Raw genomic sequence first — 26,707 nt, forward strand, 5'->3', positions numbered from 1 at the left:
ACACTCCAAGACATATCATAGTTAGAACGATCGACGCTGCGGATAGAGACACAATACTGCAAGCATCAAGGTCAAAGAAGGAAATCACATACAAAGGAGCACCCCTTAGATTCAAAGCAGACCTATCAGAGGAAAACCTTCAAGACTGAAGGCAATGGTGGGATCTATTTGCTCGAGCGGGCCCAGTAACGCCTCCTTTGTGAGATTTGTTGTTACTGTGTTTGGCATATCGAATACATCACGGATAGTTTGCCAGGCTTTGCCAAGCGGGAAAGATACTCTTGGTAGCTTGCCGGGCTCTTCGAAAGGGGTGGAGGAATTGAACCTGGGCTGACTAGGTCAGCCGCATGCAAGGCAAACGCCCTATCTGCTGTGCTATTGCTCCAGCCCAACCAATGGTGGGATATAATGAAAAAAACTCACTGAAATGAACGTTTCACCAAGAATATTTTATCTTGGCTAAACTCTCACTCAAACCCAAAGGAACAGTACACTATTTTCTGGATAAACAACAGCTTAGGAACTTCATAGACTTAAAAACAAACCTAAAAGAAGGACTAAAGGGTCTACTATAAGACAAGACAAACCCTACAAGCACAACAGACCTTTACAGAAACATGGCACAAAACCCCATAACAATAATCTCCCTCAAAATCAATGGTCTGAATTCACCAATTAAGAGACACAGAGTGGCAAAATGGATTCAGAGACAGAACCCAACATTCTGCTGCCTACAAGAAACTCATCTGAATAGTCAGAGCAAACACAGATTTAAAGTTAAAGGATGAAAAATAATCCTACAAGCAAACAGCATAGTAGGTAAGGTGCTTGCTTTGTATGCAACCAACAAGAGAACCTAGAAGAAATGAATAAATACCTGGATTCTTATAATATCCCAAGGCTCAATCAAGAAGATCTAGAATATCTGAACAGTCTTATTAACATCTTATTAACATCAAGGAAATTGAAACTGTAATCAAAAGTCTCTCCAAAAATAAAAGGCCAGGTCCAGATGGATTCACTAGTGAATTTTACCAAACATTTAAAGAGTACCTATGGTCAGTTCTTCTCAAGCTTTTCCAGCAAATTGAAGAAACAGAAACTCTCCCAGTTTTTATGAAGCTCATATCTCTCTAGTACCAAAAGGAAACAGAGACACCACAAGAAAACAAAACTACAGGCCAATATCCCTGATGAAGACTGATGCGAAGATTCTCAACAAAACACTGTCACTGTCACTGTCCTCCCATTGTTCATCGATTTGCTCAAGCTGGACCAGTAACGTCTCCATTTTGAGACGTGTTGTTACTGTGTTTGGCATATTGAACATGTCACAGGTAACTTGCCAGGCTTTGTGTGTGGGAAAGATACTCTTGGTAGCTTGCCGGGCTCTCTGAGAGGGCCGAAGGAATTTAACAAAATACAGCAAATAGAATTCAGCAACTCATCAAAAAGATCATATACCATGACCAGTGGGATTAATCCCGGGGATGCAAGGATGGTTTAACATTCGGAAATCAATCAACATAATCCATCATATCAACAAAAGAAAAAGAAAAACGATATGATCATATCAATAGATGCAGAGAAAGCATTTGACAAGATTCAGTACCCATTTATGATGAAGACCCTTGCCAAAATGGGGATAGAAGAGACTTTCCTCAATATAGTTAAAGCCATCGACCACAAGCCTATTGCAAGCATCATCCTCAATGGGGAAAAACTAAGAGTTTTCCTCAAAGATCAGAGATGAGGCAAGGATGCCTACTCTCTCCACTGCTGTTCAATATAGTACTGGAATTATTTGCAATAGTGGTCAGGCAAGAAAAATATATCAAGAGCATTAAGGTAGGAAAGGAAGAATTCAAGATCTCACTATTTGCAGATGACAAGATGCTATATTTAGAGAACACTAAAACCTCTACCAAGAAACTCTTAGAAACAATAGACTGTATAGTAAAGTTGCAAGCTATAAAATCAATACACAAAATTCCATGGCTTTCCTATATGCAAATGAGAGAGAAGAAAGTGACATGACAAAAAACAGTCCCATTCACAATTGTACCCCAGAAAATCAAGTACCTAGGAATCAGCTTAACTAGGACGTAAAAACCTGTATGAAGAAAACTACAAAACGCTACTTCAGGAAGTAAAAGAGGACACGAGGAAATGGAAAGCTATCCCCTGCTCATAGATCAGGAGAATTAACATTGTCAAAATGACAATATGCCCCAAAGCATTGTATAAATTCAATGTGATACCTATAACAATACCCATGACATTCTTTAAAGAAATGGGGCGAACACTCCTGAAATTCATATGGAACAGTAAGTCCCCGCGAATATCTATAGCAATTCTTGGGAAAAAGAAAATGGGAGGAATCAACCTCCCTGACTTCAAACTCTACAACAAAGCAGTAATAATTAAAACAGCATGGTACTGGAACAAAGGCAGAGCTGCAGAACAATGGAACAGGGTTGAATATACTGACATCTCCCCACAAACATATGATCATCTAATCTTTGATAAAGGAGCAAGAAATGTGAAGTGGAGCAAAGAAAGCCTTTTTAACAAATTGTGCTGGCAAAACTGGAGGGCTACATGCAAACAAAATGGGCTCAGATCTCTGCCTAAAACTATGTACAAAAGTAATATCAAAATGGATTAAAGACCTCAAAATCAGACAGGAATCCCTAAGGTACATTGAAGACAAGATTTGCAAAACCCTCCATTCAAGCTAAAGGTATCTTCAAAGATGACACGCCACTGGCCAAGCAAGTGAAAATAGAGATAGAAAAATGGGACTATCTTAAACTAAGATGCATCTGCACCTCAAAAGAAACAGTGACCAAAATACAAAGACAGTCTACTAAATGGGAAAGGGTATTTTCCCAATACCCATCTGACAAGGGGTTGATATCAAGGCTATACAAAGCACTGGTTGAACTCCACTAAAGAGACCATCCAACCTCATCAAAAATGGGGTGTTGAAATGAATGGAAGCTTTCTCAAAGAAGAAATCCGAATGACAAAAAAGCACATGAGAAAATGCTCTTCACCACTAATCATCAGGGTGATGCAGATCAAAACCACAATGAGATATCATCTCACACCACAGAGACTGGCCCACATACAAAAGAACAAAAGCAACTGATGCTAGCACGGATGTGGTGAGAAAGGGACCCTCATTCACTGCTGATGGGAATACCAACTGATTCAGCCCTTTTGGAAAACAGTATTTCCAAAATACTGGCTTTTTTTCTCAAAAAATTAGAAATTTAGCTCCCATTTGACCCAGCAATACCACTCCTGGGAATATATCCCAGAGAGGCAAAAAAGTGTAGTCAAAGTGACAACTGCACTTGTTTGTTCATTGCAGCACTGTTTACAATTGCCAGAATCTGGAAGAAACCTGAATGCCCAAGAACAGATGACTGGTTAAAGAAACTTTGGTTCATCTACACAATGGAGTATTATGTAGCTGTTAGAAAAGATGAAGTGGCCATCTTTAAAACATACAGCCTAATAGAAGGACCACATGGAGGGCGCGGGAACCATAGATCCCGGAGAAAAAAAAACAGGTTCCAAAAAGAGCCGAGATCACCGGCAAGTCTCAGATGGGGTAGGTGCTGCATCCCACCTCCCCCAGATGGAACCCCGGTGACCAGAAGCCTCTACAAGCACAGCTCGAGTATGCGGGAACTAGGACATTTTCTCAAATCTGCCGGACTACAGCTCCCAGGTAACCTCTGATTCCGGAAGTCATGCCCACAGCCCGCCCCCCAGTGCCATCTTTAAAACATGCAGCCTAAGAGAAGGACCACATGGAGGGCACGGGAACCACAGATCCCGGAGGAAAAAAAAAAACAGGTTCCAAAAAGAGCCGAGATCACCGGCAAGTCCCAGATGGGGTAGGTGCTGCATCCCGCCTCCCCCAGATGGAACCCCGGTGACCAGAAGCCTCTACAAGCACAGCTTGAGTATGCGGGAACTAGGACTTTTTCTCAAAACAGCGTGGCCACTTATGCGGCCACGTGACATCTCTCTATATACAAAGTGATCAATGGGAAGTAAACCACCCAACCTTTCTCCCTGAAAATCAGAGTTAAGTTTGGAGCACGGCCACAGCCCCAGAAACACAAGGACTTAATGCAGAACCCAGCAGCTTGGAGCAGAAAAGTGAAAGGACTATGCGTTAATCCAGGCCATCATGTCTGTCCGGAGGGGAAAGGGTGTTGCCCCATTCTCCCTCTCCTCTCTTGAAAGAAAGATGGCGGCCGCATGGGAGCCTTGTGGACAGCAAGTATGAGCCGGGGGTGTGGGGGCGACTAAAACCTCATAGGAAGGGGGGCGTTCCGGTCCATCCTTCACGCCCTACCGAGGCCACCAGTTGCCCCCCACGAGCGGCTCCCCAGCACAGCCACAGCCCCAGAAGCACAAGGACCTAATGCAGAACCCAGCAGCTTGGAGCAGAAAAGTGAAAGGACTATGCGTTAATCCAGGCCATCATGTCTGTCCGGAGGGGAAAGGGTGTTGCCCCATTCGCCCTCTCCTCTCTGGAAAGAAAGATGGCGGCCGCATGGGAGCCTTGTGGACAGCAAGTATGAGCCGGGGATGTGGGGGCGACTAAAACCTCATGGGAAGGGGGGCGTTCCGGTCCATCCTTCACGCCCTACCGAGGCCACCAGTTGCCCCCCACGAGTGGCTCTCCAGCACAGCCACGGCCCCAGAAGCACAAGGACTTAATGCAGAACCCGGCAGCTTGGAGCAGAAAAGTGAACGGACTATGCGTTAATCCAGGCCATCAAGTCTGCCGGAGGGGAAAGGGTGTTGCCCCATTCGCCCTCTCCTCTCTGGAAAGAAAAATGGCGGCCACATGGGAGACTTGTGGACAGCAGGTATGAGCCGGGAGTGTGGGGGCGACTAAAACCTCATGGGAAGGGGGGCGTTTCGGTCCGCCCTTCACGCCCTACCGAGGCCACCAGTTGCCCCCCACTAGCGGCTCTCCAGCACGGCCACGACTCCAGAACACAGAAACCAATTTCTTAACTATCTGACTTTCAGTAGAAATACTTCCAGGGTCAATAGGTAAAATAGCAGAAATCCAAAACCAACATTTAATTCTTGAACCCAGCTGTAGAAAGCAAATCACTTCACAATGCTTTTTCAGCATGTCTGATTTGGGGGGGGGGGTAAACTCTAAATAATAGTGGTGAATCTTTTATTGAAACAATGAATCTAATCAAAGCAAATAGAGTGTTAACTAGAATTCATCTGCCTCACAGGGACAGGGAGGGGTGGGGTGGGGTTTTATTGGGGTTCTTCATGGTAAAAAATAAGTATTGGTAAAGGGAAATGTGTTTTATATTTGCATGACTGAGACATAAACCTGAAAGCTTTGTAACCTTTCCCACAGTGATTCAATAAATAAATAAAAAAAAAAGAAAAGATGAAGTAATGAAATTTACATACAAGTGGTACTACATGGAAAGTATCATGCTAAGTGAAATGAGTCAGAGAGAGAGAGAGGAACATAGACAAGATTGCATTCATCTGGGGAGGAACAGACATAGACAAGAGAGGAACAGACATAGACAAGATTGCATTCATCTGGGGAATATAAAGTAACAAAATAGGAGACTAACATCCAAGAATAGTTGAGATAAGTACCAGGAGGTTCACTCCATGGCTTGAAGGCCAGCTGCATATTCTAGGGGAAAAGGGAGCTCATATAAATAAGGGAACACCAAGTAAAGGGGGTTGGGAGGATCCTCCCAGGATGGGAGATGCATGCTGAAAGTCGACTATAGACCAAACATGATTTTCATTCAATGCCTCTTTTGCAAACCTCAGCAACCAGAAGGAGAGAGAACAAAAGGGAATGTCCTGCCACAAAGGGGGATGGGAGGGGGGACATGGGGTGGTGGGAGGGATACTGGATTCATCGGTGGTGGAGAATGGGCACTGGTGGAGGAATGGGTACTCGATCATTGTATAACTGAATTCCAAGCACAAAAACTTGTAAGTCTACAACTTACCACACAGTGTTTCATAGCACAGCGGGTACCACATTCGCCTTGCACACAGCCAACATGGCCGACCCGAGTTCGATTCCTCTGCCCCTCTCAGAGAGCCTGGCAAGCTACCGAGAGTATCTCGCCCACATGGCAAAGTTTGGCAAGCTACCCATGTCATATTCGATATGCCAAACACAGTAATGAGTGTCACAATGGAGACATTACTGGGCCTGTTTGAGCAAATCAATGAACAATGGGAGGACAGTGACGGTGACAATATTCCTGAACATTAGCCCATGAATAGCAGTGCACTGTAGCACTATTCTCCCATTGTTCAACGATTTGCTCAAGTGGGCCCAGTAACATCTCCATTGTGAGACTTCTTGTTACTGTGTTTGGCATATCAAATATGTCTCGGGGAGCTTGCCAGGCTTTGTCGTGCAGGCGAGAGCTCTAGAAGGGGGCGGAGGAATCAAACCCGGGTTGGCCGAGTGCAAGGCAAATGCCCTACCTGTTGTACTAATGCTCCAGCCCAGCCCATGAATAGTATTGGGAAATATTTGAATATTTCTAAAAAGTTACAACTACGAATTCCCATTTTTTTGCCTCCATAAGCCGAGATTTAAGTTTAGGGTAGATTGGAAATCATTAATTTTGGTGAATTTCCAAGTTATCTCTTCACTGTCAAATTAGAATATGGCTTTCTGCTGTCTATACTTATTGCACATGCTCGCTCACTTGTCTAATAATTCCTCCCTCTTTTCCACAGAATTTATGTGAGATGATCATTCAGACACACGAGTTTTTTACAGTGTCTTCCTGCTTCATGTTATTTCCAGATTGGATAAATAAACCATCCTGTTTATATTCTCATAATTTATGAGATGTTCTCAAGGATAAGACAGCTGAAGAGCCTTGAGCTCACCTTAGGTCTTAGATTTACCTTAGATTCACCCTGTGGTGCAAAATCATCCTATTAATTCATATTGCTTTGGGACTCTTCATTTGCTTGATTAATAATCCTCCTATCTGAACTTTATCCCATCCTTGTTTTTCTTTTTTCAAAATGATGTCATGAAAGAATGTTATTAAGAGTCTGGCTGACATCCAGAACATTGTGTCTAATTTTGCCCTCAACCTGCAGTCTCTTGAAACTGTCAATAAAATCTAAAAAAAAATAATTTAAGATAAGATAGTCTACTATTGGGCTGGAGCAATAGCAAGCAGGTAGGGTGTTTGCCTTGCACTCAGCCAACCTGGGTTCAATTCCTAGCATCTCTTATGGTCCACCGAGCACTGCCAGGAGTAATTCCTGAGTGCAGAGCCAGGCAGTGCATGGCCAGGTATGAACCAAAAAAAAAAAAAGATAGCCTACTGTTAAAAAAAAGATATTCTACTATTTCTTTAAAATACTTTTTAAAATTTATTTTAATATAGACAAAACCACAGCTGTTGATACAACTCTATAGTTGAAATTGATTAGATAATAAAGCTCCAATATTAAAATCAATGTGCATAAAACACTCTATTTTTATGTGAAAATTGTTACATCTTATCACCTGAGTAAACTCCTTGTCTAAGAATTTATTAAGCTTTTCGTTGTTAGCCGAGCCTTTTGTTATTGCTTTTGCTTGATGAGTTTAGTTGGTCCATGTTGCTTTCCCATGAATTTGGTGTGCTCCTACTGAAATTTCAGTACTGAGGATTAGAAAGTGTTTCACAATCTATACTCACTGTGATCCCCTGAAAGTATAAACTTTCAGCATCTTTGATCTGGACCAATTAGTTGGCAAGGCAGCAGCTGTGGGGATATGTTTTCTCAATTCTATTGTGCATCTACCTAAGAGTAGACGTATTGGGATCTATAGAAGTGAAGTCAGAGGGCCTTGTGGTCTTTCATTTTTGAGGAACTGTAAAGCTTCGAGTCATTCTTTATTCCCATCAGCATGAAAATGCGAGGGTTCTAACTTCTTTACATCCTCATTGACATTTGTTTTCATTTTTATTTTGATTGTGTTGTTCTAGTAGACATAAAGTCGCATGCTAACGTGACTTTTTTAAGGTTTCTATTTGGAGGAAGGAGCATTTAACAAGTGATGTTCGAGAGATTGTGGACATCAGGAGCCGCTGACAGGTGAGTCAATATGAGGACCCAAGAATATGCTTCTGCTCTGCATCTTGCAATGGTCAGGGACCATGGTAAGAGATTGAAATGGGATCAGTGTGTGTGTGTGTGTGTGGTGTGTGCTTTATCCCTTATACTATACTTTGCACCCCACTCTGCTTTTCTTAATTTGTTTTTTCCTAAATCCTAATGAACATCTTTTTACTATTTTTTGGTAATTTGTGTTCCTTCTTTGGAAAAATGTCTATTTAAATCCTTTGGCCATTTAAAATTGGATTATTTGTCTTATTGAATAGTTGTGAATTTTTTATATATTTTGAATTCTGGGCCCTTATCTGGTTATGATTTGCAAATATTGCCTTCCATTCTATGTTTTTCCCCATAATTTTTTGATGGTTTCTTTTTTTTTCTTTTTGGGTCACACCCAGTGATGCTGAGAGATTACTCCTGGTTCTGCACTCAGGAATTACTCCTGCTGGTGCTCAGGGGACCATATGGGATGCTGGGAATCAAACCCAGGTTGGCCGCGTGCAAGGCAAATGCCTACCAGCTGTGCTATCACTCCAGCCCCTGATGGCTTCTTTTCTTCTTTTATGTTTTTAATTTTTATTAGTGAGACACCAGGAGGTACAGTTGTAGACTTACAATTTTTGTGCTTGGGTTTCAATTATACAATGATCAAATACCCATCCCTCCACCAGTGCCCATTGACGGTTAAAATCTTTAAATTTTGATGAAGTCCTATTGACCTATTTTTAATTTTTGTTTCCTGTACCTTTGATGTCATTTTAAAGAAAAGGTTGCCTAAGCCAGAGTCACAAAGAATACCATGGATACTCTGAGTAAGGGCGTAGCTCTTACATTTACATAGGCTTTTAGTGTACTTTAATATCTTTTATTAAAAGATAAGCCTCTATCCCTCTCGGAAAGACTGGCAAGCTACTGAGAGTATTCCGCCCGCACAGAAGAGCCTGGCAAGCTATCCGCTGTGTATTCGATATGCCAAAACCAGTAACTACAACTGGTCTCATTCACCTGACCCTGAAGGCTTCACCGACATGGCAGCACTGAGAAGGATGAGAAAGGAGAGGCCGACAAAATCTCAAGGCCGACCTAGGCTGCCACAACGAAGGAAGACAAAAATGATCATCTGTACTTTCAATGCACGTACGCTAGCATCAGATGCATCCATCGAGGACCTGATGGTACAAGCGCGAATAATCAAGTACGACATCATTGGTCTGACCGAGACAAGAAGGCACGAATCTCACCATGCCATTTTCGACACTGGAGAAGAATTGTTCCTTGGAACATGCGATAAAAGAGGTGTTGGAGGCGTCGGTGTCCTTGTCAACACAAACTTGGCCAAGAGCATTGATTCATTCGAATGCCTAACAACCCGAATCGGACGTTTACATTTGAATAGATGTGGCTCACTGCCTGCAGTTTCTATCTTCGTTGTCTACGCACCAACATCTCATTATGATGAAAGAGAAATCGAGAAGTTCTACATGGAGCTAGAGAAGTTCTATAAAGAAGACCACACCTTCTACAAGATCATTGTGGGTGATTTTAATGCCAAGATAGGACCGAGAAGATCAGCTGAAGAACTTCACATCGGGACCCATGGCCTAGAATAAAACGAACAGGGTGAGAGACTGTCTGAGTTCATCATGTCGACCAAGACCATTCATGGTAACTCACAGTTCCAGAAGGCAGAATCTAAACGATGGACATGGGAGTCTCCCGGTGGACGATTCCACAACGAAATAGACCACATCATATTCAATTGATGATTTTGCCTGACTGATGTCGCTGTTGTCCCAAAATTTCGAACGGGATCGGACCACCGTCTCCTTCGTGCAAAATTCTACTTCACAGAGCGGGGAGAAAGGGCTGCAAAGTTCAAAAAGAGAACTCCCAGAATGACCACCAACTGGGAACTCTTTGGTACTATTGCGGCAACATGGGAAGATGCCATTGTTGACAACATTGACGAGGAATACGATCGACTGGTTCAGCACCTCCATGAATGTGCGAGGAACGCCAAGAAAGAGATAGCCACAAAAAATCGCCTATCTTCGAAAACTCTTGAGCTAATTCGCCAGCGTGGTTTGGCACATGCCACAGGCAACCGCAAGCTAATGTCCGAGCTCGCAAAGCAGTGCAGAGATGCGATCAAGGAATACCTCAAAGAGAGAAGAGCAGAAGTACTGGTAGATGCGGCAGAAGCCAGGAAAAGTATTCGTAACGCCTGCCTGTCCTTCGCCAACTACAAGACCAAGATGACTGCCCTCCGACGTCCTGATGGATCCATCACATCCTCCAGAACGGCAATGGAGAAGATTATCCATGACTTCTACTCAAATCTCTTCGATAGCCATGTCCACTTGCCGACATACCAAATTCCACAGGATGGATATGTCCTTCCCAACGTTCTCCCTTCCGAAATCCGACACGCCATTTCGTCGGTAAAGAAACAAACAGCACCCGGCCCAGACAAGGTCAGACCTGAACATCTGAAGATCCTGCCGTCAGTACTCATCAATACACTGGCTCAGCTCTTCACTCGCTACCTGTCTGAATGCAAGGTTCCATCCCAGTGGAAAACCAGCAGGACCATACTACTGTTCAAGAAGGGAGACATCCATGACATTGGCAACTATCGCCCGATCTGCCTATTGTCTGTCATCTACAAGTTGTTCACTCGAGTCATCCTAAATAGGATTGGCAGAACACTAGATGAAGGACAACCATGCGAGCAAGCCGGGTTCTGCAAAGGATTCAGCACCATCGACCATATCCACACGATAACCAAGCTCATTGAGGTTTCTCGGGAGTTCAAGATGCCGCTCTGTTTAACGTTCATTGATTTAAAGAAGGCCTTTGATTCTGTTGAGACGGAAGCGGTCATTGAAGCCCTAGCCAATCAGGGCATTCAAGCCCAATACATCAGGATCCTCCGTGAGCTGTATTACGGATTCACTACCAGGATCTCACCATTCTACAAAGAAGTGATCGTTGATGTCAAGAGAGGGGTGCGGCAGGGTGATACCATTTCACCGAAACTCTTCAGTGCCACCCTCGAGAACATCATGCGACGACTGGAATGGGAAGGAATGGGAGTGAAGATAGATGGTCTGCAACTATACCACCTCCGCTTTGCTGATGACATTGTTTTAATAACTCCAAACATCAGCCAAGCGGCACAAATGCTGGCCGACTTTGACCGTGAGTGTGGAAAGGTAGGACTACAGCTGAATCTTACGAAGACAATGTTTATGAGAAACAGCCTTGTTCCTGATGCCCCATTTGCTCTCAATGGAATGACCATCTCCGAATGCAACAGCTATGTGTACCTAGGTCGAGAGGTCAACATGACAAATGACCTGGCACCCGAGCTGCGCAGGAGAAAGAGAGTGACTTCAAGAACGTCGAAGAAATAGCTAAGAGGACGAAGAACCTCTGGCTCTGGGCACATCTCTTTGATTCCACTGTTCTTCCTGCATTAACATATGCCTCAGAGACCTGGGCCCTACGCAAACAAGATGAGAACGCTATTCAGGTCTCCCAAAGAAGAATAGAAAGAGCTATGCTTGGAATATCACGTTTCACTCAAATGAGAGAAAGAATCCGGAGTTCTGACATCCGTCGACGATCAAGAATCAGGGATGCTGTCTCATTTGCCAAGGTGTCGAAAATCAGATGGGCTGGTCACGTAATGAGATTTAAAGACGACTGCTGGACTAGAGCTGTTACCGACTGGATTCCATGGGATGTCAAAAGACCGCATGGCCGCCCACCTTCCAGATGGTCAGACTTCTTCGTGAAGATCATGAACGATTGGTTTGAGGCCCTTCATGTTCCCGGAGCGAACAGATGCCATTGGGCTACACTAGCACGTGATAGGGACAAATGGAGACGTTACTGGCGCCCGCTTGAGCAAATCAACGACTAACGGGAAGTTAAGTGATTAAGTGATTAAGTGATTAATATCTTTTAATATATTTTGATTTAATTTTTATATATACGAGGAAGAGATACAAAATTCTTTATTTTGCACATGGATTTTTCTTATTTCTAAATATTTAAAAATGTACTCTTTTATTACTGAATGATCTTGGAAATCTTATAGAAACATTATGAATCACTATCACTATCACTATCACCCCGTTGTTCATCGATTTACTCGAGCAGGTGCCAGTAACATCTCCATTCATCCCTGTCACGTGCTAGTGTAGGCCGATGGCATATTGGGGGCTCTTTCAGGGTCAGGGGGAATGAGGACCATCATTGTTACTGTTTTTGGCATATCAAATATGCCATGGGTAGCTTGCCAGGTTCTGCAGTGTGGGCAGGATACTCTCCGTAGCTTGCTGGGCTCTCTGAGAGGGATGAAGGCCTTTGGGGCAGCCTCTAATCACCTTTACAGGTGTTCCCAGTCAGCATATATGTGGGAAGGATACTCTTGGTAGCCTGATGGGTTCTCTGAGCGTGAGATCTAGAAAATAAGATGTTGTGCGGCCACAAATGCAGCTGCGCACTTCCAGGAGCTTGGTTTTATAGTCTCTGGATCTTGGCCACTGATGGGGTTACACGGCAGTTGGTGGGTATAACTGTCTAGCTTCTGGAAGATGGGGGATCTGTGTGGATGAGGCCCAGTCCTGAACCGAGCAGGCTTGGAGATCTCAGCCCCAGGTCCCGCACACCTGCGTTCCTCTGCCGGTTCCTTCATGCATGAGGCTCATCCTAGTGTGTGGAGAGTGGTCTCAACATGGCTGTGGCTGGATCCTGGAAGTTTTCATCTGCTGGGACTCTGCTCAGGGCGGAGAGGGAGACTCAACCTACCCCCCTCTAAGGGGCCCCAGTGAGGACAGCCAAGCGTGGCTGTCCTTTATGAATTATAGATTATTATTATATTATTATATTATTATAATCATAATCTATAATTATAAAAATATATTTATTATATAGAAATATAAATATATAAAATATACAAATATATACAATGTAATATAAAATATAATTATAATATAATTGTATTATTATATTCATTATACATTATGAATATATACATTTATTTGTGCATACATAAGCTCATTTCTGTACTCTCATTTCTACTTCATTGATAAATGTTTCTATGCTTTACTTATGCCTTTACTATCTTGTTTTGCTTACTAGCTTTGCAGTGAGTTTTAAAATTTAAGAGTGTGAATGTTCTCATTTTATTGTCATTTATTTTCATGATGTAAAAGTATCTGTACATATTCTAAAACAAATTCAAAGTAATATATGATTATTTTATACAATTTAAATAGTTACCTTAAAACGTAAGAAGAAAATGAAGGAACAAGATTTATCTCCCATTGACAACCTACTGTTAACATTCTGAAATATTTCCTTTCGATCTAAGAAAAGTGTCTAAATGTAGATATGTAAGTATATGTCTATGTATTCATTTATATTCAGAATTGAGATTCAAAGATTTATATCTTGCCTTTTCTACACTAGGTGACAAACCTTACATGTCATTAAATATTCTTAGATGCTATTTTACTAGCTGCACATTTGTTTAAATGCAGGGCTGGGGGAAGGAGAGCCAGCTATGACTAAAATATTATGGTTAATTAATGTTCATTAAAGAAATTCCATGAAAAGCAAATTCAGCATATTCCCTGCACCGCTTCTACACCTGGGGCTTCTCTCCTATTGCTCTTCATCTGGGAGAGTAGAAATATAAAAAATTATATGCAAAAAATATTCCAAAATGTCTTTTGTTTAATACTAAGTAATTTTTTTCCTGCTTCACTAAAAGATTTTTTAAAGAAAGAAATCAAGATTAAATTTTACAGCGGTAGATGTCTTCTCCATGTCACTTTCTTATTAGTACCAGGAATTTTACTCCATGGCTTGGAGGCCAGCCACACATGCTAAAGGAAAAGGGAGCTCAGATAGAGAAGAGAGCACCAAATAAAAGGTGTTGGGAGGATCCTCCCAGGATGGGAGAAGCATGCTGAAAGTAGACTATAGACCAAACAAGATTGCCACTCAATGCCTCCTTTGAAAACCACAACACCCAATAGGAGAGAGAGAACAAAAGGGAATGCCCTGCCACAGAGGTAGGGTGTGATGGGGGGCATGAGGGGTGGGAGGGATACTGGGATCCGTGGTGGTGGGAAATGGGCACTGGTGGAGGGATGGGTATTTGATCATTGTATAATTGAAACCCAAGCACAAAATTTGTAAGTCTACAACTGCACCTCATGTTGTCTCACTAATAAAAATTTAAAAAAAAATTTTTTTTACAGCGGTAGGGCGTTTGCCTTACGTTCAGCCGGCTGGCCAAGTCAGGTTCAATTCCTCAGCCCCTCTCGGAGAGCCCTGCAAGCTAATGAGAGTGTCTCACCCCCACAGTGAAGCCTGTCAAGCTACCCGTGAGGTATTCAATATGCCAAACACAGTAACAACAAGTCTCACGATGGAGATGTTACTGGGCCCACTCAAGCAAATTGATGAACAACGGGAGAACAGTGCTACAGTGCTACTATTTTGCCATTCTTTGTAATACTGTTAATAGCAATGTTTCATACATACAATATTCCATATTGTTTTCCATACAAGCCGAAACACATAGTATTTCCAAAAACAGTGAATGAGTTTCTATTTCACGACACCCCTGGTGTTTTTTTGGTCATTTTGATATATGCCATTCTCTCTGATGTAATGTCAGTGTTTGCATAATCTGGTTGTTTTGATTTGCATTTTCTGATAAATGATGAGCACATTTTCACATACATATCATCCCTACTATATGAGACTGATTTCTTAATACCAAGCCTCTTTACTTTCCTGGAAAATATTTTATTTGGTTGTGGTGAGATTATTTCATGGAACGCTGAATTATATTTGCTTGTGTTTTAGGAGCTTTTCTTTCTACAATCCTAAATAAGATTGACCTTGACTGTTGTTATTACCTGATGTTTGGATAATGTGTCTATCTTGCTTTATAAAATGAAGGATACATTCTATCATGTTCTATGCTCTTGAATCATGTGTAGGCTTTTAGATTCACCCAGGCAATTTCTTCTCCCTAGCTCCCCCTTGTCACGTTTTCCATTCCCACACCTTTGATTTCTTTCTGTTCTCGGCCAAATTTCTTTTTGGGATCTTGACAAGTTCGCAGATGAAGCGGATCGATACTGAGCAACCATGCATGGCTTTCTTCAGAGTGAGTGAAGACGTATACCATTTTCTTCTGTGTAGATGTCTTAACAGGGTCCTATGTGAGCCGTCTGAGAGGTGATCACCAGAAGAATCACATGAAGAGCCACAAGGGTCTAAGAGAAGTCCAAAGACTCAGGATCAACAGTGTGCCCGCTTGTAGCTACTTGTCTATATGGAAAAAAAAAAGCAGCCATAATGGATGTCCAACAGGAAGGACTCTAAAGAAACCACCAACACCCTATGCCAAAAGAATCAACCCCCTCTCCTATTCACTCTCTGCAGAACCACACCTGGAAGTCCTGCTGCCATAGTACAAAGTCTCAGACTACTAAGATCATTCAAGCTTTCAAGATTCCTTTTCCCCAACCCACACCTTAAGCAGATTTATGATTCTCCTTCACCTCTCTTTGCATAAGTAGGTCAGTGTTGAAAGGAGAGATTTATTGTTAAAATGAAGGCTGGAGGGGCTGGAGTGATAGCACAGTAGGTAGGGCGTTTGCCTTGCATGTGGTTTGATTCTCAGCATCCCATACGGTCCCCTGAGCACCACCAGGAGTAATTCCTCAGTGGGAAGCCAGGAGTAACTCCTGTGCATCACCGGGTGTGACCCAAAAAGAAAAAAAGGATGAAGTTTGGATCTTATACTGCATCTATCCAATTGTTAATTATTTAATAGATGCAGGAGAACTCTGATTCCCAGAAAATGCTGAGAAAGCTGTGGCACCTAACCAAGGTTGTGAGGGGGCAATGTCACAGAGCAGAATGAGGGAGTGACTGCACTGCCTTCTGCCTGCTCCCTCTGAGGTTAGCCTAGTAGGCCAGTTATCCCAAAAACAATCATTTGCAGAAGCATCCCTGAGAGTGGTGAGTGCCTATTCTTTACAGTTACTGTGCAATGGTCTAATTTATTGTGCTTTGGATGGTGATAATAATACACTGCTTAATCTAAATCTTGGATATTGTAATTTGCTTTTTATTGATATGGTCTCTAATTGAAAATAAATGGAAAGATCAGAGTCCCTAATTGAAAATAAAATGGGAAGGTCAGGAAAAAGGCTAAATGAGAGCAGTGAAGTGGCTCATGTGGGACTTTGGAAAGATAAACTTAAATGCCAACATACTTGGGACAAAATAAAAATACAATTCAGCATCACTATAATTTGGGAGGGACAATCTTTTTCTCTCAGATTCCAAAGGATTTTTAAATATATTGGAAGAATTATAATGGGATATGACATTATTTACTTAGACCTGTGCATTTTCTATATTCTATCTATTTGTTTTCTTCCCCTTTTGGTCATAATCTAAAAGAAATTTGGGGTCCTTTGTATAATCATTCAGCGTTCAATATGATTCCTTTTTGACCCCACGGTTACATTAAGACCAAGTTTATGTAAGAAACAATTTATCCAATTCATTAAGCATAGTTGGTTATATTTTGACATTCATTGCAAATTGATCCTTTTTTTTTTGAGGGGGTAAATTCATCATGGAAGAAAGTTAGCTTTAGAACGATTCTCACATTTGCCAATGAATAATTTAGCACTCAGGATTTTTCAAACTACAAAGCCCACGTCCCCCAGATATAGACTCTGAGACAAGTACTGACGAGTACAAGCAGTTTTTTTTTTTAGTGGGAGATCCCAGGGAAGTGACTGAGTAATACAGAGAAGGAAAAGAAGGCTGGAATAGGGCTCTTTATTTTATTTTGTTTATTGAATCACTGTGAGATAGACCCTTAGAAGCAGTTCACGATTAGGTTCAGTCATACAGTGTTCCAACATCCATCCTTCTACCAGTGTACATTTCCTAGCACCAATGTCCCCAATTACCCTCCCATCACCCTCCACCCCAACCCCAGTTTACCTCTATGGCTGGCACCTCTCTCTCTCTCTCTCTCTCTCTCTCCCCTTGCTCTCTCTCTTTCCTTCTCTCTCTTTCTCCTTCTGGACATTATAGTTTGCAATCCAAATACTGAAAGCTTGTTATGTATATCTCTTTACCTACATTTAACACTCAGTTCTTGTCCAGCAGATCATTTCCAACTATTATTGTTATACTGGTCTCTTCTCTATCGTACATACCCTCTGCCCCCCGCCCCCCGCACACACACACTTGTGGTAGATTCCAATCATTGGCCAGTCCTCCAAGAACAGGGCTCTTTAAAGACCAAGCTACCACTCTGGGTTCAGAAACACAGGAGACTGAAAGCCAGAAGAAGTCCAACATAAGCTAGAAGGCACAGTGACCCACATCCCCGTGGATTGTTGTGGTGGTGAATGGCTGGGGTGGCCTTTAACTCTCTAGCACTTCCCATTGGTCTGGTCATGAGTGGTTCTATGAGCAGAGAGTCTCAGACGGCTAGAAGTTGTCAGTCTTGATGAGACCCATGAATTCTGAAGGAATGTACACAGAATACCAACAAAATCTGCAACAATTGCAAGCTGGAGTTTGAGCTGAAAGAGGGTGCAGTGGCGAGACAACAGAGAAAGGAACAAAACTGAGTTCATACCAGGCAGGGCCCTCCAGGGCTGGACTGTGTCTTCACCTGGGTAAAGGAGCGGATCAATGCATCTCACTTCATAAGGTCGTTGGAAGTTTATTGGAGGATTGTTGATTCCAGAGGCAACTGTCACTTATCCCAAAAGTGTGCCTCTGTCCGGTAAACCAGGAACCTGATCAGGAGAACCTGATCATGATTTTATTTAATGAAATCATGCACCTTTAAAAAAATAATCGAGGCACACTGATTTGTAATAGTGTTCATGATAGGCTTTCAGGCATACAACTTTCCAACACTAAACCCTCCACTAGAGTGTCTCTTTGCCTCCAGTCTTGTCCCCTGCCATCCACATCCCACCCCTGCTCTTGATAAGCTCAGCTCTATAGACCAGTTCTCGGTTTTGTTGCCTTTGGTTGTTTGTTATACTATTACTATACCTTTATATCACACATATGAGAAAGGCCATTCTGTGTCTCCTTCTGACTGACTTCACACAGAGTAACCTACACCAGATCCATCCATGAAGCAGAAAATTGTGTGCTTCCTTTTCTCATTACTGAATAGTATTCCACTGTGTACTACAGTTCTATTATCCAATCACCTGTTTTTGGACACTCCAGTTGTTACCAGATCTGGGCTATCGCAAGTAGTCCTGCAATGAAACGCAGAAGCGCACATATCTTTTTAAAATAGTGTTTCTGGAATGAGACATCTTATTATAGTTAAGCCAATTCTAAGTGCTTAATATCTTCATTTAGAACTTAGAGCAGATATGGCACAATATTGAGTCATCTCACCTCAACTCGAAAATAAAGTTCATTTTCCACCCAGATACAAAAACATATATTTCTCACTCGGGGGGGGGGGGGTGTGCATATTTAAAATTCTTACCTGAGCTTCTTGTGGGCTGGAGCGATAGCACAGCGGGTAGGGCGTTTGCCTTGCACGCAGCCAACATGGCCGACCCGAGTTCGATTCCTCCGCCCCTCTCGGAGAGCCCGGCAAGCTACCGAGAGTATTTGATATGCCAGACACAGTAACAACAAAGTCTCCAATGGAGACGGTACTGGGCCCGCTCGAGCAAATCGATGATCAACAGGAGGGCCTTTACTTACTTTTACCTGAGCTTCTTATGTTTAGAAAATTTAGTTGATTGTCATCATTTCTTGGAGTTAACATAATGCTTAGGCACTCATCTTGGAGAGGACCCTGGGGTATAAGGTAGCTTCCCACCCCCTGTCTTGTCCTTTTAAGCTTCCTTCTGGTTTATTGTGTACACAATAGGCCCCAAATGTTTCTGCTAATTCACATTGCAAAACGAACACATTATTTATACATAATTTTAATTTCTTTTTTCCCTTAAAAATTTAGTCACTGGGAAATCACAAACGTATTCATGACTGTTTCAGGCATACAGTGTTTCAATATTGAATATTGATTTTTCACCAATATCCACTTCTCTCCACCACTGTCCTCTACTCTGCTACCCCTTTCCCTATCCTCCCCCAGCCCCCATTTCTGCATTGTGGTTCACAGTACTGTGACTGTTAGTATTTTTTTCTTTTTTTCCCTCGTTTTTTTTTGGGGGGGGGGTCACACCTGGTGATGCTCAGGGATTACTCCTGGCTCTGCACTCAGGAATGATTCCTGGCTGTGCTCAGGGGACCATATGGGATGCTGGGAATCGAACCTGGGTCAGCCGCATGCAAGGCAAACACCCTATCCGATATGCTATCACTCCAGCCCCCTGATAGGGTTTCGTACCTCACACTTGACCGTGTTTTAGCACCACCTACTCCTGGTTGAAGGCCTCCCTCCACCATAGCTGTTGCCTCCTCCCTGTCCTATCCCCCAGTCCACTCAAATGGAATGTTTCTCACTGAACACCAGGTCTCATGTTCTTTGTTTTCACTGCCGTTGGGTATCAGTTTTTCCACCATTATGTTTCTTTATGTCCTGCATATGAGAGAGATTCTTTCTCCCTCTGACTAACTTCACTCAGTTTAATACTTTAAACTAGCAGCAGTCCCTCCATCTAGCAGCACAAAACTTCAGTTTCACGGGACGGATGCAAATCAGTCTTTGAAGCAAGAGGGAAGAAAATTCTGTGGGCAGAAGATGAAATAAAGCAAAAGCAGAAATGTAAGAAACGATTGTGTTCCACAATTGCTATGGGAGCAGAGGTTAATTTCTTGAAAGGCACCTTGCTCCGTCTGCTTCTTTTCACACATCTCGGCTCGTGAGTCCTTTCCGAATTGCTAGAGAAATAAAACAGAATGATTTCGGCAGTTGTTTCAGAAGCAACCAGGGCCAAAAATCCTGAAAAGGGGATCAGAGAGCTAGTTCTGGCGCTAACCGTCCGGAGCCTTGGACCTCCTGAGCACAGCTTGAGAGACCCATTCCTTCTCCCCCAACAGGAAAAAAAAAAAAAACGAAAGGAGAAATTTTAGTATTTTACTCCAAAATCACATAAGTAGTCTTCCTATGTCTGAAATGCCTTCGGGGAGCTATATTTTTTCTAGTTTTTCCCTAAGTATTTGAGTCTATTATTTTCAGGAGAGCCAAGAGATCTCTTAACAAATTGCAGGGACTTTTTTTTTTAAGCAGCCATTTATTGTTCTTCCCTGATTTGGAGAAGTTCAATAAAATCTTTTTATGCGCCCTATTTATTTTCCTAGACATTTAAATTTTTCATGCGGGCCCAGCATGCTCAATAATTCAAGTATTGCTGAAAATGGCCAGGTTTTACTTTCCTTAGATTATTCTCGGGGACCGAGAGTTTTGACAGCCAGGAAACACCCCAGGCTTGCCTCCAGCTGAGCACGGAGTCCAGCCTCTACCCAAAAGTCCCCTCAGCCTGCTGGGCAGTAGGACCAGACAGGCTCCCCAAGGCGCGGTAAATCACAGCCCCTCATGCGGCTAACACTAGAGCAATGGGGCCATCTAGACTCCACATCGGGAAGTGCCTCACGGGCAAAAGCAGTAAAGGATTTATTTACAAGGGATTCTGAGAGCTGGGCATTGAGAAGGTGAGAAGGGAAGTTTGTTCACAACTGATGCTTTTTACCAGGTGATTCTGACAACTGAGATGTAAGATGACTTTCTTCCATAAAGCCTAGCCATAAAGCCGAATTTCTAAAGTTTTCCATGAGTGGGAATTGAATCCAGGGTCTCACACATGCAAGGAAAGCTTTACCACTGAGCTATATTCCCACACCGTCCCTCCTGCCCCCACTACACACACCATAAAGGACATTCAGCATTTATAAGTATGAAGTGTAGGTAGGGTAACTATTAACAATTATGTTTTGAGTGCATTGGTATTTAAATGAATACATCCCTTATGTAGGTGAAAGCTTTTAGCTCACCTCTCACCTATTTTTTCCCCTTTTGATAGAATCAACTAGAGATACATAGTTACAGAGTTCTACCTAGAAGTTAGGTGTTTTGTTGTTGTTGTTAATTTTAATTTATTTTCAGTTTGAACTCTGTGCTCAGATTATCACTACTGGAAGCTTGGGGTGTAAGTGGTGCTGAAGTCCAAACCCTGGTCGGCTGCATGTAAGCCAAGTGGTTTAATCCCTGTATTATCTCTCCAGAAACAACTTTCTATTGATATTGAAATAAATTAAAACATAAATGTGCATACACACGTATATGTTTATATAATGTATTTGTTGGCACCTGCTGTGCTCAGGACATACTTCTGTCTCTGGACTCAAGGGTCACTCCTAGCAGGTCTTGGTGGACCACATGCAGTGCAGGTGATGGAACCCAAATTAGCTGCTTGCAAGGCAAGCACCTTACCCATTGTACTATTTCTCCAGCCCCTAAAACATATTTTAAGGATCTTAAATGTACTGTGAGGTCTAGGCACTGCGACAAGTCAGTTCTTTGGTCATTCTTGGACACTTCTTCCTTTGTATTTCTAGCAGGTGCAAACATCCACGACAATGGACTAAGTTCTCTGTATTTAATACATTTTGTTTTGCATTTCAATATTTCTCATAACGTGTCATGTAATTAATCAAGATATGTTTGACATGGCAGAGGTTATTCTTTTGTTCTTTCATTGCCTTCATTGAACTGATACTATTGCTAGCATATGCAACATCATAGGTTGTAGAAGACATCTACTCTAGCCATGATGAGGAAAACCAGGAGCAATGAATATGCTGTTCAGGGGCACCTCTGACCTGGCTCTCAACCCTCCTAACCACCAGCCTTGTGTAGAGAGACAATTCACTGCCTTTATTACCCTAGTTAGGAAGCCACACAGCATCAATTCTGCTGTCTTTCGGTGCAAGTATTCACAGTCACCCCACATTCGTGGAACAATGACAAGGTCAGGGTGTAGAAGAACACTTGGGACAGAGATTTGTTGTGACTCGCTTAGGAGAATGCAAATGAGGAAACATCCCTCCCCATCCACCATCAGAGAGATAAACAAAGGGTTGGGGGATTGTTTCTAAAGAGAAGTTGGAGGTTGGTTCAGGAGCAAAATAAAGTAACATTGTTTTCCATTTGGTTGTGCCACAATGGTTCCATTTATTTAAGGACTAGGAAGACACGTTCAGTAGGCTCAGGTGATGGGATTGTTGTCAAGTTGTGAGGAAGACGGAAAGATAGTAACCGGTCCATTCTCTCAGTTCACAGGACACAGATGTGAAAGGTTCCTTGAGTTGGTTGAATTAACTGTTTCATTAACAGCCTCAACATGACAAACAGGTCAACATGACAAATGACCTGGCACCCGAGCTGCGCAGGAGGAAGAGAGTGGCCTGGAACGCCTTCAAGAACGTCGAAGAAATAGCTAAGAGGACGAAGAACCTCCGGCTCCGGGCACATCTCTTTGATTCCACTGTTCTTCCTGCATTAACATATGCCTCAGAGACCTGGGCCCTACGCAAACAAGATGAGAACGCTATTCAGGTCTCTCAAAGAAGAATAGAAAGAGCTATGCTTGGAATATCACGTTTCACTCAAATGAGAGAAAGAATCCGGAGTTCTGACATCCGTCGACGATCAAGGATCAGGGACGCTGTCTCATTTGCCAAGGTGTCGAAAATCAGATGGGCTGGTCACGTAATGAGATTTAAAGACGACCGCTGGACTAGAGCTGTTACTGATTGGATTCCACGGGATGTCAGAAGACCGCGTGGCCGCACACCTACCAGATGGTCAGACTTCTTCGTGAAGATCATGAACGATTGGTTTGAGGCCCTTCATGTTCCCGGAGCGAACAGATGCCATTGGGCTACACTAGCACGCAACAGGGACAAATGGAGACGTTACTGGCGCCCGCTCGAGCAAATCGACGACTAATGGGAAGTTAAGTGATTAAGTGATTAACAGCCTCAGATACCAGTCGGTCCCTTCCCAAGAACTCTGCCGTCCTGGCTGCTTCCTTCATGACATTTTACTGCCCCACTTCTCTTATTGTTTCCGGTTGCCTGGATCCTTGCCCTTCCAGTCCCCATGGCTTATTTCTGCCATGGTTTCAAAATATTGTCCTGGTCTGGTTTATGTCACTCTTTGGTCAGCTGTGGCCCTCAGTGATGGAAAGCTCAGTGTAGACATACCCCATCAGGAGCTGCAGAGAGCACCCACCTCTGGGCAACTTTGACTTTATCCATGATCCTGGGGCACCAGGGAGGAATGTGGGAGAAGGAATGATTTGTTGTCATTGATGATTTCCGTGGTTGGACATATCACTCAGTTTGGGGTTGACATTTTAGGGGATGGATTTGCAAGCATCCACATTATATGTTGCTAATGTGAACCCAACTCTCATTCCTGGGACCTGCCACTTCAGAAAGGAGCCTTTCCCTAAGAAACTTCTACCGAAGAGCCAGGTCCTGCGTCATTTGGCTCATGATAAATACCTTTCATTGCCAGCAGAAGTTCATTTCTTTACATTGGGCCAAGGGTAAATAAACGGGAAGAAAAGAAGATTCGTTCTCTAAAACACAAAACAAAGTGAAATTGATTCTCAACCGAAGCCAGTGCCAAATTTCTTAACATCTTTCTCCTCTCTTCTCCCTGCTCCGTTATTTGCCCTCTAATTGCTGTCCTCGAATTCATTTGGCTCTGAAAGCAAAGAATCAGCCCTTTGAGCGCAGTGCAGAGAGTCAAGTCAGCTTTGCTCAGAACTAAGCATGTGCCAGAATCAGTGCTCTGGAGGTCAGGCTTCAAGTAGAGTCAATTACCACATGGTCTTTAGCCCCAGAGCACACCACAACATCAAACTGGACATTTCCCCTGCACTTTTAGACCCTCAGTGTCTTGTATTTACTACCAAAGTAAAGCACAGCTTGTCTTCCTAAAGAAGCATACATTATAACCCCCAGAATGACCAGTGACACCACGGACCTGCACGTTTGTCCTATGGAATAAGCATCAGACTTTGTCTGCATGGACAGATCTCAGCTGTCAGCCAGTCAAAACAGTGCTCAAGCAAGGGCAGAGGGGCGCCTCGGGAAAGCAGACCTGCTACTCATTCTTCAATTGTTCGCGTGTATGTACAGACACAGAGAACTGGCATTTCACTTGATATTTTTGGCATAATCTTTTTTTTTATTATTTCTTTATTGAATCACCGTGGGAAAGGTTACAAAGCTTTCAGGTTTAGGTCTCAGTCATGCAAATATCAAACACATTTCCCTTTACCAAAACTTATTTTTTACCATGAAGAACCCCAATAAAACCCCACCCCCCACCCCTCCCAGTCCCTGTGGGGCAGATGAATTCTAGTTAACACTCTATCTGCTTTGATTAGATTCATTGTTTCAATAAAAGATTCACCACTATTATTTAGAGTTTACCCCCCCCCCCAAATCAGACATGCTGAAAAAGCATTGTGAAGTGATTTGCTTTCTACAGCTGGGTTCAAGAATTAAATGTTGGTTTTGGATTTCTGCTATTTTACTTATTGAACCTGGAAGTATTTCTACTGAAAGTCAGATAGTTAAGAAATTGGTTTCTGTGCACTGGAGACGTGGCTGTGCTGGAGAGCCGCTAGTGGGGGGCAGCTGGTGGCCTCGGTAGGGCGTGAAGGGCGGACCGAAACGCCCCCCTTCCCATGAGGTTTTAGTCGCCCCCACTACCCCGGCTCATACCTGTTGTCCACAAGGCTCCCATGCGGCCGCCATCTTTCTTTCCAGAGAGGAGAAGGCGACTGGGGCAACACCCTTTCCCCTCTGGACAGACCTGATGGCCTGGATTAACGCATAGTCCATTCACTTTTCTGCTCCAAGCTGCCGGGTTCTGCATTAAGTCCTTGTGCTTCTGGGGCCGTGGCCGTGCTGGAGAGCCGCTCGCGGGGGGCAACTGGTGACCTCGGTAGGGCGTGAAGGACGGACCGGAACGCCCCCCTTCCCATGAGGTTTTAGTCTTGGCATAATCTTTTATCCTTTAGCTCACAGGACAACTTTCGGCATACAGATCTATCAAGATTTGTGGCGTGCATCAACATTCAGGAGACACAGATGTATCTCTAACGGCAACCTTGCATACACATCTGTAATTCTTTCCTGATTCTTTAGTGCTTATTGCTAGAAAGCACTACCTTCTAAAATATTACTTGAGTGAACTCTAGTATCTTGATCATATTGTATATTTGGAATTGGGGAAATCTTGCCGAGAAAACCTAAATGTCCAGAGACCACATTATTGGTTTTTCAAAGGAAAGCAAAGGACTAGTGAGGCTGTAACTTAGTAGCCCCACTCTAGGGACTAGGTTCTGGTCAGTGAAACAATGTCACACCATCTCTGCTGTCTCCTAAAAAATTAACTTCTGGGTACTTTTCAACAAACGAAGTAAAAAATAACCTTTATTAACAGAAAACCGGATTTTTCCCTAGGTACATTTTCATTGTGTAAAACGCAAGGGGTTCCTTAAAAGATATTTAAAGAAATTACTAGAGGCTGGGGAATTTCCAATCCCAACCTCCGTTAACCTGCAGATTGAGCAAGACACACATCTGCTCTTTAATTGTATTTCCAAAAACAATCCAGGCTTTCCACGGAGAAGGGTTTGCTGTCCTGGTCCCGGGCTGCACTGTATTTCCAAAACAATACAAGATTTCTATGGAAAAGGGTTTGCTGTTCTGGTCCTGGGGTTGACTACTCGGTTTAATCTTTGTTGTGTCCTGATCACTTCCCCTTGCACCCTCGGTCAAGACAGCCCTCAGCGAACTATGCTGCAGTCACAAATCACGGCCGCTAGATGGCGGGAGGGGACCGAGTTGAGTCCCGGGTGGAGGCTTCTTTCACCCAGCAACGGGAGGGAAGACTTGTTTCTCGGTTTTTTTCCTTCCTGCCCCTTTGTTTGACTTCACCATTTTCTGTCTCCGTTTTTCTCCGCTGTCGTTGGAATACTTGCTTTCCAGTACCTCCAGGCCAGCCGGCTGGGCAGCGGGGCAGGGAGCGCCCAGAACAAACCCATCAATGCCAGCCGCCTGGCCGCCCAGCACTAGCACATTTCTTTGCAAAGGTCAGCCAGTCCCTGGAACCTCATAACCCGGTCCAACGACTCTGGAGGAAATGCAAGTATTCCAGCACAAGAACAAAAACCAAAACCAAGCAAGCGAAAGGCAGCTGCACGTGAAGCAGAATGTTAAAATCCTGTGACAGGAGTAAAACAAAACAACAACAACAAAAAAACAACTTAAAAAACATAAAATATATACTACATATATGCTTTGGTTTGGGAGTGTTCTTGTTGTGAGCTGCAGACCAAACCGACCTCCAAACATGAGGGGTCTCTCTCTCTCTCTCTCTCATACCGAAATTGGCCGCTCACTTTATAGACCTGGGAAAGAAAAGACTGGACTGGAC

This window comes from Sorex fumeus, unplaced genomic scaffold (assembly GCF_029834395.1).
Source record: "Sorex fumeus unplaced genomic scaffold, SorFum_2.1 ptg000034l, whole genome shotgun sequence".
In the NCBI taxonomy this organism is placed as follows: domain Eukaryota; kingdom Metazoa; phylum Chordata; class Mammalia; order Eulipotyphla; family Soricidae; genus Sorex; species Sorex fumeus.